Source organism: Anopheles coluzzii, chromosome 2 (genome assembly GCF_943734685.1).
Source record: "Anopheles coluzzii chromosome 2, AcolN3, whole genome shotgun sequence".
Taxonomy (NCBI): domain Eukaryota; kingdom Metazoa; phylum Arthropoda; class Insecta; order Diptera; family Culicidae; genus Anopheles; species Anopheles coluzzii.
In genome coordinates, this window is record NC_064670.1 from 2,346,984 (window position 1) to 2,359,020 (window position 12,037).

Below are 12,037 nucleotides of genomic sequence, written 5' to 3' on the forward strand. Positions count from 1 at the left end.
TCCATCCCTCCCTACCCCTGCTGCTGCCTAGCGAGTCGTTGTTTGGAGTCATTTTCGCGTTCGATTCTTGTTTGCGAAATGAAGACAAATGATCAGCTGCCGATGCCGATTGTGCATGATTCCGGGGAAACAATAAAATTTTATTGTTTTTCCATTATTTCGCAGACGCTGCAGCGATGCAGCGTTGCGTTGCGTTACGATGCTCTTTCGTTTGCAGGATGGCGGAGTTTTGGAGCTGCTCGAGGGAACGGTGTGCGTTAATGGTGTGTTGTCTCGGACTGTCGGACGCCTGCAAACGGATCAAATTTTGATGAACAGCATTCGGGGCCGGGAACGCAAGATTGAGATGCGCGATCGACGGCGACGAGCATTAGAACTGGACGAAAATTGACTGGATCGCGCCCGGGGAGACTGGGCGAAAATCCTGTCCGCCCTGCCTGACTGGACCTCTGCCTGTACGGCATGATAAACGAACAACTGACTTGCAGGAATTGAGTGATAAATTCTTGCACCATGCACGCACGCAGCTCGGCCGCTCGATCAATTATGCGCGAGCAAATCAGCCATCCGCAGGCGGATACCGGGAAGGCCAATCGATGCAAAAATCCGACAGCAAAAAAAAAAAACGGGTTGATGTTGAGATTGGCAATGCACAAGTGGGAGGGGGCGGGGACGCCGAAACACGCCAAACAGGCGCAGTTCCCAATCCCATCCCAATGATATGCCAATCAAGCGAGAAACGTATTTTCATTTTATTGCATAAAATTACAGAAATTTCCGTTTATGATTATTGTTTCATGATTCGCCGCCGCAGCCACATTCGTTTGCGCTGACGAGTGCAGCCGGGTGCATTGCTTGCATTTCGGGTGTTCGGGAGTGCAGCGTGCAATCGATCGGTATTTGTGTGCCGTAATGGCAAGACTGCTTATCGATCGGCCGCACATTGCATACGCAACAGCGCACACCCGATTGATCGGCAGTGGTGTTGCGGTTAAACAGCACACGCTGCATTTAATTTGCTCGCATCCCACGGGCACAGGCATGAGCGGTCGAGGGATAAATCAAAACTCTCTTCCTGCAATACCGGGTACGCCGGGCATGGCGGCAAAAGGGGTCAATCTCGGTCAATTATTTAATTGCGTACGTCGCGGCATCCGATAACGGCTGCGCGCAGGGTTTTGTTTACTTTGGACCGGGAAGGCATTCTGGGTAAGGGCGAGTTTTTCGAGAAGAAAGAAAGATTTATTGCACATATTGCCGGGTGCAATTGCACGATGGTCGCGCCACCCAGGGGTGACCATTCGGTGGTAATAAAAGACGACGATGAAAGTTCCGGTGACATTCCGGGTGGTGACTTCATGGTGGTCCGCAGGGACAGTTTTTATGCGCTCGCTGATGTGTGTTTGAATTGTTCTGGTTGAGCTTGAATATTCCTCGTAATATGCATTTTTGTTTTTTTTCCATTGCATTGTTTCGAAGAAGGTATTAAAATACAAATAAAGAGTAAGTCTTTTGGAACCTGTGCGTATTTGGACGAACGATGCGCGTGATTCTGTAGTACAACCTATTGTGAAGTGAAAAATGATTTCCATTGCAGTCGTTTGTTCTGCGCGCGTACAGTAATAGATTTCTTCTCGTAATGACCGAGTCGAGAGCAAATCAGTGCACTCAAATGTTAACTTAATCCATACTGCACTCGAGCCTCATTACTCTACCTCGAACGAACATTGAGCATGTTTTCGCATGGTTCGGAGCCAAAGCCGCTTATTAAACAGTTATTAAAATCGCTCGCTTCTACACGCCCGTCCAGGCCGCTGGACATTTTCTTTGTTCGAGCGGTGTACCACTGCCCTGGCTGATCGATCGTCATCGTGCCCGTGCGGTGCGCTGCGAAAGCTCCACCGATCGTGCTGTGAACGCAAAAGGTTCGTTTCATGCTCGCTCGTTGAAGTCTTCCGTTGCTGTGCGAGTTACCGCCGCCGTTAACCGGGATCGAGCCGCGTTGCTATGGCGATGGGTGACTTTCGTGTGCCAGCTTTCTCTCTCTCTCTCGCTCTCTCGATACGGCCGTTTGCTCTCAGTAACGGGGTACACGATCTCGCCGTTGCGAAGACGTTCGGACGTTTTACTGCTGGCTGCTGCCGCCTCGGTGAGTGCCCGCGGTACCCAACCTGTTCGGGCGCCCATTGCAACAGAGCGAGGGCGAACGTGTCCTCGGTTGGGAACGCCGAGATACTGCATTACTCGGTCAGTCGGTCTGGAGGTACGACATCAACATAACGTTTTTTTTCACCAGTGCATAGTTTTTCCTTCCTTTCTTCTTCGTGCTCTTCTAGCGTGCGTCGTTTGTTGTCGTCTTCTTTGTTGGTGTGCAGCCCCCACCGTTGTCTCGCATCCTCGTACCACCACCACTTCCTAACCTCACCCCACTCCCACTCACCCCTTTCATTTCTATTACTCACACGCTCGTGCTGCTGCTGGTGCTACCGATCATCGTTTATTCGCGCGTCTTCCCAATCCGGCGATGAAAAGCACCATCGTGGACGCTAATCTAAGCACACACAGACACACGCGAAATACGGTTGTGCATAGCTGTGCGACACTTGTCGTCTTACTGGGTCACCGCGGCTAAGCCAGTGACGCTAGTGGCGGTACATTCCTACCAAATTCCACATGGATTATCACCGACGGCATTGTGGCCCTTGTTGTTGCTGGCAAATCGAGCAAAGAATCGCGTCGCGTCGCAGTGCAAATGAAGAAAACATTTTCGAGAGAATGTGTGACAGCTTTTTCCTCCGGATCTAGTTCGTGCGGTAGTGAAATGTGCGAGTTTGAGTGAGTGATAAAGCCTGGAAGCAAATTGACAAGCAATCAAGACGGATGTGCACCTCCAGCAGCACTGCGAACGGTGTCACTGTGCAATGTGATCTTTATCATGCAAACACGGAGGGAAAAATTAACGAAGTGGAAGGCGCAAACGTGAAACATTGCCATTCTTTTCCAACCCAGCGCTTGCAAGTGGATCATTAAACATCTCCATTTCGGTTGGCGTGAGGTATGGGGTAAAGTTAAGGAGCTAGTAGTGGCTTTTCTCTCTCTCGAGAAAATGAATATTAATACAAATGCGGAACATCGCTGCCATGCTGCTGCATTGTTGGTGCATTGTTAGTAAACGATCGCCAAACCGAGATTGCTCGCTGCGAGTAAAAATAAAGCTCCTGCCGTGCCGTGAATAGAGTTTCTAATACGCGCAGGGTTGAACAAGCGAAAGAGGGAGAGAGAAAGAGAGTAAAAAATTGACCGCTCAAACAGTGATAAATACAAATTAAATCTAGCCAGCAAGAAAAGCAAATAAACGGGCGGCCTCCGAAAGCCTTTTTTGCCGAGACCGGTGAGAATTGGCAATGCGTACGGGCCAGTATCCCAGCCCACGGCCCAAGAAAGTGATCGATGATCCGTTTGGATTTTCGCGATGGGGAAAAAGTGTGTAATTATCTCTTGCCTTTGTTTTTTTTTTTGCAGCGTTTGTAGCCGGTTCGAAAAATTGCCGCACAGTTTGACCGTGTGCAAGTGTGTGATTTGTGCGAGTTGCAGGTGTGCCGTTCGCTGTCCGTATGTGTGTGAGTGTGTGTGTGCATTTTCGAGTGCGTGTGACCGCGAGGCGTAGCAAATTGTGACGCTGCCACAGCTTCCTCCCGGCGGCCGATAACGGAACGAAACGAGCAATCACGATGAAGTCATTGGTTCGGTTTTCGTCACTCCCGGAGTGACCGTAAAGAAGCGATCGCGAAAAATCCGCCGCTGGCCGAAATTGTTGGATAGTAGTGGTAGTTGTAGCATTGGAAATTTCTAAGCCCCCAGCGGAAAGGGGGCCCCCAGTGAAGAAGGGAAAAGGAGGAGAAAAAACCGCTCTATGTCTGTGCCAGTGCCCGGTGTCAGTGAGAGTGTGTGTGTGTGTGTGAGAGTTTGTGAGGATTAACTTGTGACCTTTGCTTTGGACCGAACCAACCAAAAGACCGCCATCCACCCGTCGTCTCCGTCATCAACGCACACACCATCGGAAGACAGCTGTTCGCGCGAAAAAGGTAGTTTAATTTATCGCGAGCCTGTGCCCGCCTGTTCCACTTTTCTTTGTGCGGGATGAATAGATGGGACCGCGAAAGGCGCGAATGCGACCTTCCCTCATGCTAAATACGGAACAAGCGCGAACGCACAGGATTTGGACAGCGTATCGCATTGGATTTATTGGTTCATTTGTGCTGCAATTGTTTTCGAAGGAAAGTGTATCCTAGAGCGCGTTTGCTGCGGCGAATCGGAACCAACGCACACCGTAAAGGGTACCTCCGTATATGGTGCTTTGGCGTGGTGGTACAGCGTGCTCATCTCTAAAAACACGAAAAACAATTGAGCGCTTTAATTACACCCCAAAAACTATGCGCGCTCCACGTGACTCGCACAATCGTAGCCAGATTCGATTTCGTTCGAATTCACCCAATCGAAAAATGGGGTAAGGGTAGACAAGGGAAGGGCGAAGCAGAGAAAGAGTAGGGCTGTGTACCACATGACGGCACCATAAAATGCCGTGTGTAACTGTGAGGCTAGAGACTCACCACCACGTGCACACCACGCGAGAGGGAAACTCTTTTCGTTTTGGCTGTGCTCTTACGCTTAAAACTTCGAAGCTACTAAAAGCAATGAATGGGAGGCAAGGGAGGCCAAGGGGTAGGCGATACAAAAGGTACGGTAAAGTAGCCTCCGAAAATAAGAGTCGAAAACGGATGGGGCCGAGGGAGGGAGGGAATTGGAAAAAAGAGCCAATGACCAAAATCAAAACGAAACATCGTTAGAGAAAAGCGAATCTATCCATCGGCACAATAACTAATACGAAGCGAGCTGATGAGCGAGAGTGACACGGAGGCCGGCCTCACCTGCCAAGGGAATGCTGGTGGTGGTGGTGGTGATGGTGGTGCTGAGTAAAACAAATCGAAGAAGCATCAACAATTGCACAATCGAGCAGCAGCAGCAGCAGAAGTGGCGGATGTGTTGCCGCGAGGGGCTCCGTTTTTCGTTCGGTTCGTTATTTGTTCGTTTTTCATTTTCCTTCCCAGCTAACAAAAAGGCACAAAAAATCGTGATTGTTCTGTGTTTGCGCGATTCGTAATGCGCATCTCGTGCGCGCGGGGCTTTGATTTTTCATCGGCTAGATTTGTTGTGGTGGTGGTGGTGCTGCTGCTGCTTCAGCGCTTCAAGTTCGCGCATAGAAACAGCCCGCACTGCTAATTCCGAGTACAGTCAGAGAGACGCACTTTTTGGAGGTCGTGTGGTGTGCGATGGCTGCAACTTTTCGGCAGGCCTTGAACGAAGACCTGCTCGTGATCTTCTTTGCCCATTCGGCCACGTGCGGTATCGAAGGAGGAGGAGGAGGTGGTAGGAGATAGATCTTTACAATCGGACGCTCGGAGTTCCTCGATCATCGTTTTGTTAGATTCAATTGGCTTAGGCTCCAGCTGCGTTGCGGCGCTGTGATTCAAAGGTCATCAATTTGTGGGTGAACTCTCGACCGCCCCAGAATTTGGAGCAAAATACGCAGGCGCACATCTCCGGGGCGATCACGCAGTCACGACGATCGTCTCCAAACACATTCCAAGGGGTTTTTGCGTGGCGAGCGAGTGAGCGAAGGAGTGGAAGCGAAGGAGTGGAAGCGAAGGAGTGGAAGCGAAGGAGTGGAAGTTCAATACTTTAGGGCTCTTTTCCCGCTGAGTGCCTCCGGTCGTCCGGCGTCCTTTCGCAACGCGATGAGCACTTCGGTAATTGCGCAAGCGCACGGTAAAAAGTACAATTAAAGTACGGGCCACTTAGGTGCGTTCGACATTTCTCGACCGAATCGCCCGACCCTTGTAGGCCGCCGATCGTCCATTTCGTAGGTGTGCGGTAGTACGCAGAGATCACGCTGGTTTTATTTTAGGAAAACGCAAAGGTTTCACCTCGAAATTGCGTCCGTCCATTTGGAAACCGTTCCGAAACCCGAAAACCAAACGCAACACGAGCGCTAGAGGGATTCCCAGGGATCACGAAGGTCGACTGTGCGTGATCTAGTTTCGAGATACAGCCGCCAAACGCCGCCAGCCGCTCAGTGTGAAAGGGTTTACCTTTCCTAATCAAATCATCTCCAAACGGCAACCAGTATGCGTCGTCCAGTGGTGCATGGTGGTCATTGTGGAGTGGCGGCGCCGAGCCCACTTGTTCCCACAATGGAAACTGAGTCGAAAAACAAATACCCGATGCCATTTATGATAACTGCATCTTGATTGTACGTCGCGCACACACCGATTGAAGCGCCCGATAAAGAATGGTTCCTCATTTGCCTTCCGCCACCATCGTCACCCGGTGGGGAATGTGTCACCATGCGAGAGGTACAAGCGAACCCAGGAAACCCGTTACCGTACATGCCGATGAGACTCCAGTGGAATCTGGCTGGCTAAAATAAGATATTAGAGATGCAATTTGTCTATTTTGCACCGGTTCGTTTGAAGCGTACCGGCGTCGGCTGCTAACGATGCATCATCATGCTTCCCCCACCCGTTCCGTTCCGGTTTAACGGCAACATGCGTTGTTTGCCTCGCGCAAGATTGCAGTGTGGAAAACTCATAAACAAAAAAAAAAACACCCCCACCCCCTAAAACCACCGTTGCTGGTGCTTTCCTGGAACGAGACAATACAAAACGGCAGTCACGAAGCCACGGGGATACATACCGCTGGCCACTTCCTTCGTGAGGTCTCATCGTTGCACATAACTCAAACTTCTCCTCAGCTCCGAAGCTTTTCCTTCTTCACATTCCACCCCTCGCTTCTGCGTGGGGAGTGGTGTGCGGGGAGCGAGGATGGGGTCGCATGTGGGAAAGTGTCGGTGTAACATGGCACCCGGGAACTCGGCGCACGCTACCCCCTCCCCGTTGAATGATGCCGACGAAGAAATCCATAACCTTGAAAAATTACTTATCACGATAACGATAAGAGGAGTCGTGGAAAATAGTCAATTATTTCGTGTTTACTCTCCCACTGCCACGACGACTGCCCGAGCATACGTGTGTGTGTTTGCCGGTGTTTGCGTGGCTTTCTCATGTCGTGGCTCATTGTGTTTATTGGACGGAAAAGGTGATTGGATTGAATCGTTTGCCGGTATCATTAGGATGGGGCTGTTGCGTTTGTTTGGTTCGTGTGCAACGGTGGCGAGCAAACAAACGAGCTGCAATTGCAGCGCTGCCACGACTAGCTAGGCTAGGCCCTTGGCTGGAAATTGGCTCGTTCCTAGAAACTATCAAGCCCAACCCGTGCAGAGTGCGGGGCGACCTTTACACGTTGGGCCTCGGCGAAACCGACCGTGTTTGCCTGCCTTTTTTGTGGCCGTCTCTCCCTCCTCTTACATGACCCAATTAATTGAGAAGCGCTGAAAGGGGGTAGGATTAATTTCTGCTCTCCTTTGCTTATCAAACCCGACCCTGCTCGGAGAGGGAACAAACGCCTAAAAAGCTCCCCAAACCATCCCTCAACCTTTACACAACGGAGCAACCCCCCCTCCCCCTATCGAAGCCACCCGCGTGGGAACCTATAGCCGCGGTTGGCATTGCAATGGAGCAAACAAAATCAAACAGCCAGCAATCAACGAAACGAGACAAAACCTTGCCAACAAATATCAGTCAGCAAATAAAAATGCGCAACAGCAACGCGTAACAACACACACTGGAAGACAGAGAGAGATGGATGGGGAGAGAGGGAGGGAGGGAAGTACGCACGCAGGGGAGAGACAAAACGGATACGAATAAATAAACCCAGCATTAAGAGGAGAACAAGAAGTGCGCCTCGGGAAAACACAACAACCAACAACCAAAAAATCACACATCAAGTAATCGGAGCACAAGTTTGATCGGATCTGTTTCTCCCTCGGTTTCGTTTCGTTCCCATCCACTTCCCATTCCCCGGGCCCGTCCCGTCGTCCACTGATTACTTCGACAACGAATCATTTCGTCGGAGATATTTACAGCGCCCATAAAATAAACCTTGATTATGCCTGCGATTGCAAACTTGCGAATATTGTTGTGTATGCGCGTGTGTGTGTGTCAGTGTGGTTAAATTGTTGAGGCTGAGATTGTTTCTTCAGCTGCGGTGCTGCGGTGGCGACGCTATCGCTGTCCAAGGTCCGATGATCGCGCTCCAAGGAACGCGCAAGAAGCTGTGTTTAAGTGAGCCAAAAATGGGATGGGATGGGAAACATACAGCGGGCAGGGGAGGGGAAAGTATTTCCAAGTTCAACAACATTAAATTGGACTCGATGATGCAAGGCAAACAAAGCATGAACAACAACAAAAAACCAACAAGTGGCCACGGGAAACCAAAACCCCAGAAGCTGACCGCTGGACAAAAGGGAGTGAGACGGCTTAAAGGCTGTTTTCATAATAAGCTTCATCGATTCTGTCCACAGTGCGTCCAAAGCTTCGGCCCCGGAGATGATCAGCTCCGTCAGTCAAAGAGAGAATACAGAACACTCAATCATACATACATACGCACAGCCACAAAGGAAAACAGAAGAGCTGCAACTAAACTAGGACAGCGTGAAAAGTGAAACACATTTGCAAATGGCATCATTTCCATGACGAGCGTTCACACAATTGATCATATAATTATTGCTGATGGCGGAATAAATATACATTAATCCGCAGGCTCCTCAATTTGCACTCGCACAAACGCGGCGGATGGAAAACGCGCGACCGTGCGCGTGTCCTCCGCTCTTGAGGCGATCTGAAAAATGTTTGTCTTTATTGCCGCGAGGAAGCGTTCCTTTTGTGGAGAGAAGCGTGTTGTTTTTTCCCTTTCTACCGTAAACAAAACAAAATTCATATGGCCCCCCCCCCACTTGACCACTCACAGACAGACGCACACAGATACACACGCCGAGCGCTACAAAAACCCTAGTAGCAGTGCCGGCGTGAGGTCGCGTGTCTCTTCAACCGTTAAAAATGAATGTTAATGAGGCTTTTATTTGACTTTAAATTTCTTCTTTCTTTTGTGCCGCGCATCACGTCCACGGTGAGATCCCCATCGTCGCCACCGTCGGACCGGGCGGGGGGATATGCATTGGGAGGGACACACCGGACAGAAGAGATAGAAAACGGTGATCTATGGTGAGATGTAATTTAGTGATAATTACTACGTATTTAACGCTACCGTGCCCGGTGTGCGACCTCTGGCTCCGCTTCGACCTGTGTCTGGAGGAATGTCTCTTTGCGATCGTTGCGACGTCTTCGTTCGCTTTCTGCAGCACAAAGGGGAAGCAAGATGTTTGTCTTAGGAACTTACTCATCGACGTGGTAGCATCGCCACCCCGTTTGAGATTGACCATTTCACTTCACCGCCGCTGCATTCGTAATGATCTTTTGATCGTAAAATCACAATCAACTGGTGGGATGAGTGGGATTGCTGCACCTGCTTCACCACTCGTGCAAGCGCAATAGCGGAAACATAATAGAGCGAAGCAAAGGGCCAACGTTTTACGACTTTTAAATAGCCAATCCGAGCATCCGTGTCGGAATTTCTATTGGCAATCGTGTCGTTAAACTGCCAAAACATAAGCTGCATTAATTGCAACTTCCCGCAGCTCAAATAGTTAAAAATTCATATCGTAAATAGTTTTAGGAAACAAAACGGTGGTTTTGAATTATTGTTGGATTAAGGCAACAAACATCAAAACTTTACGTCCGCCAGCCAGCAGTTTATGTTTTGTGTCGAACGACAGTAAAAAAAATGTATGCTCCACGGCATGAGGAACGAGGGGGTTCGTGTTTTACGGTGGCATTCAAGTTCTTTATGTCAGCTTTACAGTAATCGCCCGCGCATTACACCACATTTGTCGGACAGATTTGATGGCGATTCGCTCTAATGGCAAGCAGTGCATTGCGCATTGAGACAAACCCCGGGAGGGAAAAGCAATGGATACGCGTGGCGCGTTGTTCGAGCGTTTGATGGGATGATTTGCTGATCGGCATTTTGTTAATTAATCTTTGTAATTCATTTGCAGATAACGTGATTGGAGCCCACCCGTAACACCCGGGCGCGCATGCATGCGGAGCGAGCGGAAGGGAAGAGCGGCAAGGTAAGCCACCGGCATCCTCCAGCGCGACTCTACAAGCGCGCTCGCTAATAACAGGATTTCTTCAATTACTATGCAAATTTACTGATTTTTGTATGTCACGCGAAACTCAACGAGCGCAGACGGCCGTGCGCCGTGTGGTCCGTCTGCCACGGCACGGCTCCAAGGGAGGGGAGGGAGGGTGATTATTTCACTCCGAAGCTGCGATTATTTGTTTTAGGTGGAAATAATTGGAATTCACTCGTCCGCCACGCGCTCCAGCCTGTTTGTGTGTGTGCTCTTGTTTTTTTTTTCTCTCTCTCCAACCCCTCCACGTCATGGTGTTGTGTGCTGATAGATTCGGTGATGGCTCAATCGGAAGCGTCTACACAGACGGGGAGACGGGGCGGTGTGCGGCTTGAAGGGCGCATATTTTCGTTGCCGCTGCGCTCTTTCTCATGTCAGACAACGCGGGCATATGTTGTTAATCGCGCATAATCAACTTGCAAATCGAGCTAAGTTTATGATCGCGAGCGCGCGGCCACCCCGCGATCAGTCAGCGGATCGCACCCCTCCCCGTATCGCACTACCACTGCTGCGTACTACAAATTGGTGAAATTGTTATAATTTGTTATTACAATTAATTAGTGGTTTGCAAGCGGGGCAGCGTTCGAGGCGTTGGGGCGAAGGGGGAATTATGCGCTCATGCAGGGGGCGCTGCGTCGGGACTGGCTCGTCGCGCTGGTCTGGCATGTCTGAAATTGGCACCCTCCGTGTGGCTGCTCTCCCGCATTGCAGCCCTTTTTCGTTGGCAAGCCGGACGTGTCCGCGGCGTTGTAATGCACCGTGTGCTTGTAATGCCGTAATAACAAACTGGAGCATGTTTGATCGCTCCCCGGCCTCGGTGTCTGTGCATCGGTGCAGACACCCGTGTACCCTTGGTTGTTGCGATCGGTCCCGGTGCATTGCTGTGAGCGCGTTTGAAGCGTAACCTTTGCCATTTGGAAGCGATCGAGAAGGTGTGCAATTTGTAGCCCACCTTTACCGGAATCACTTGCCCGCCTGCGATGGGCTTGTGGTTGGGCACGGTATTCAGTTACAAACACGTAGCGATTTGCTTAAATGCTTTTGTACTTCTATTCAGTTTAAACTAGCCCAAAAGGTGTGATATTAATATTGCTTTCCATTCAAGTTCGAAAAATACTTCCCGGTAATCCAAAACACGGATTTAGATTGCCTGATTTGTCTGCCAGTGGTCGGATGAGCCATGCTCGGTCGCTAATAAAGCTACAACATTTTAATTCCCCTCGAAAGATCGCGACCTGCATTTCTTCAGAATTGAACGAAAATAGGGACAGGGCAACAAGAGAAAAGAAGAAGCGAGCGTTTCTTAATTTGTGCTTCTGCATACAAAGCTCCCCCGACGCCGATGAGATGGTCGGAACTGGGGAAGGTGGCAGGGCTCGTTGAAAACACCGGGGTCCGGGAAGAAATACACTCAGCACGGGACGCACCCGCAGGAAGCAAGCAAGCACGGGGAACAGAAGCGCTGAGAGAATAGAAACGTGCAGCTACGGCTCTAATCTAGTAAATGGGCAGTAAAATCTACGTTTATAGCACGAAAGCACCAAGCGATGAGTATGCTGGTCTCCCTTTGTTCTTCTCGTGCTCTTCTGTGAGTGTATGTTTTACCACCGCTTCTGATCGCTTGGACGCTCGGGCAAAGATGTTGGAAGAGTGAAAAGTGGTGTCGCTATGACGCGCGGCCAACTGTACAAAACGGAACGGACAGCACTTGCAACAACCCATTGGGCTAGTTGAAGAGGGGTTTTGGTTTTTTGCTGCCTCCAACTGACCGAAGAGGGTAAAGCATTAAAGCGAAGAAACCATTAACGGGTGGTGTACGCGGCACAT

General features: G+C 50.1%; 1 protein-coding gene across 4 annotated transcripts in view; it reads left to right on the plus strand.

The window, feature by feature from the left end:
* Positions 1-2,158: 2,158 nt before the first annotated feature.
* LOC120949718 (probable WRKY transcription factor protein 1) overlaps positions 2,159-12,037 on the plus strand; it is a 100,675-nt gene continuing 90,796 nt past the window's right edge. For 2 of the 4 annotated variants that reach the window (XM_040367196.2, XM_040367199.2), the window contains exons 1-3: positions 2,159-2,367; positions 3,523-4,085; positions 10,073-10,147. The gene's annotated coding sequence lies outside the window, so the exon portion shown is untranslated. The remainder of the gene's footprint in view (positions 2,368-3,522; positions 4,086-10,072; positions 10,148-12,037) is intronic. The other 2 variants (XM_049606102.1, XM_040367198.2) reach the window with 2 other exon arrangements.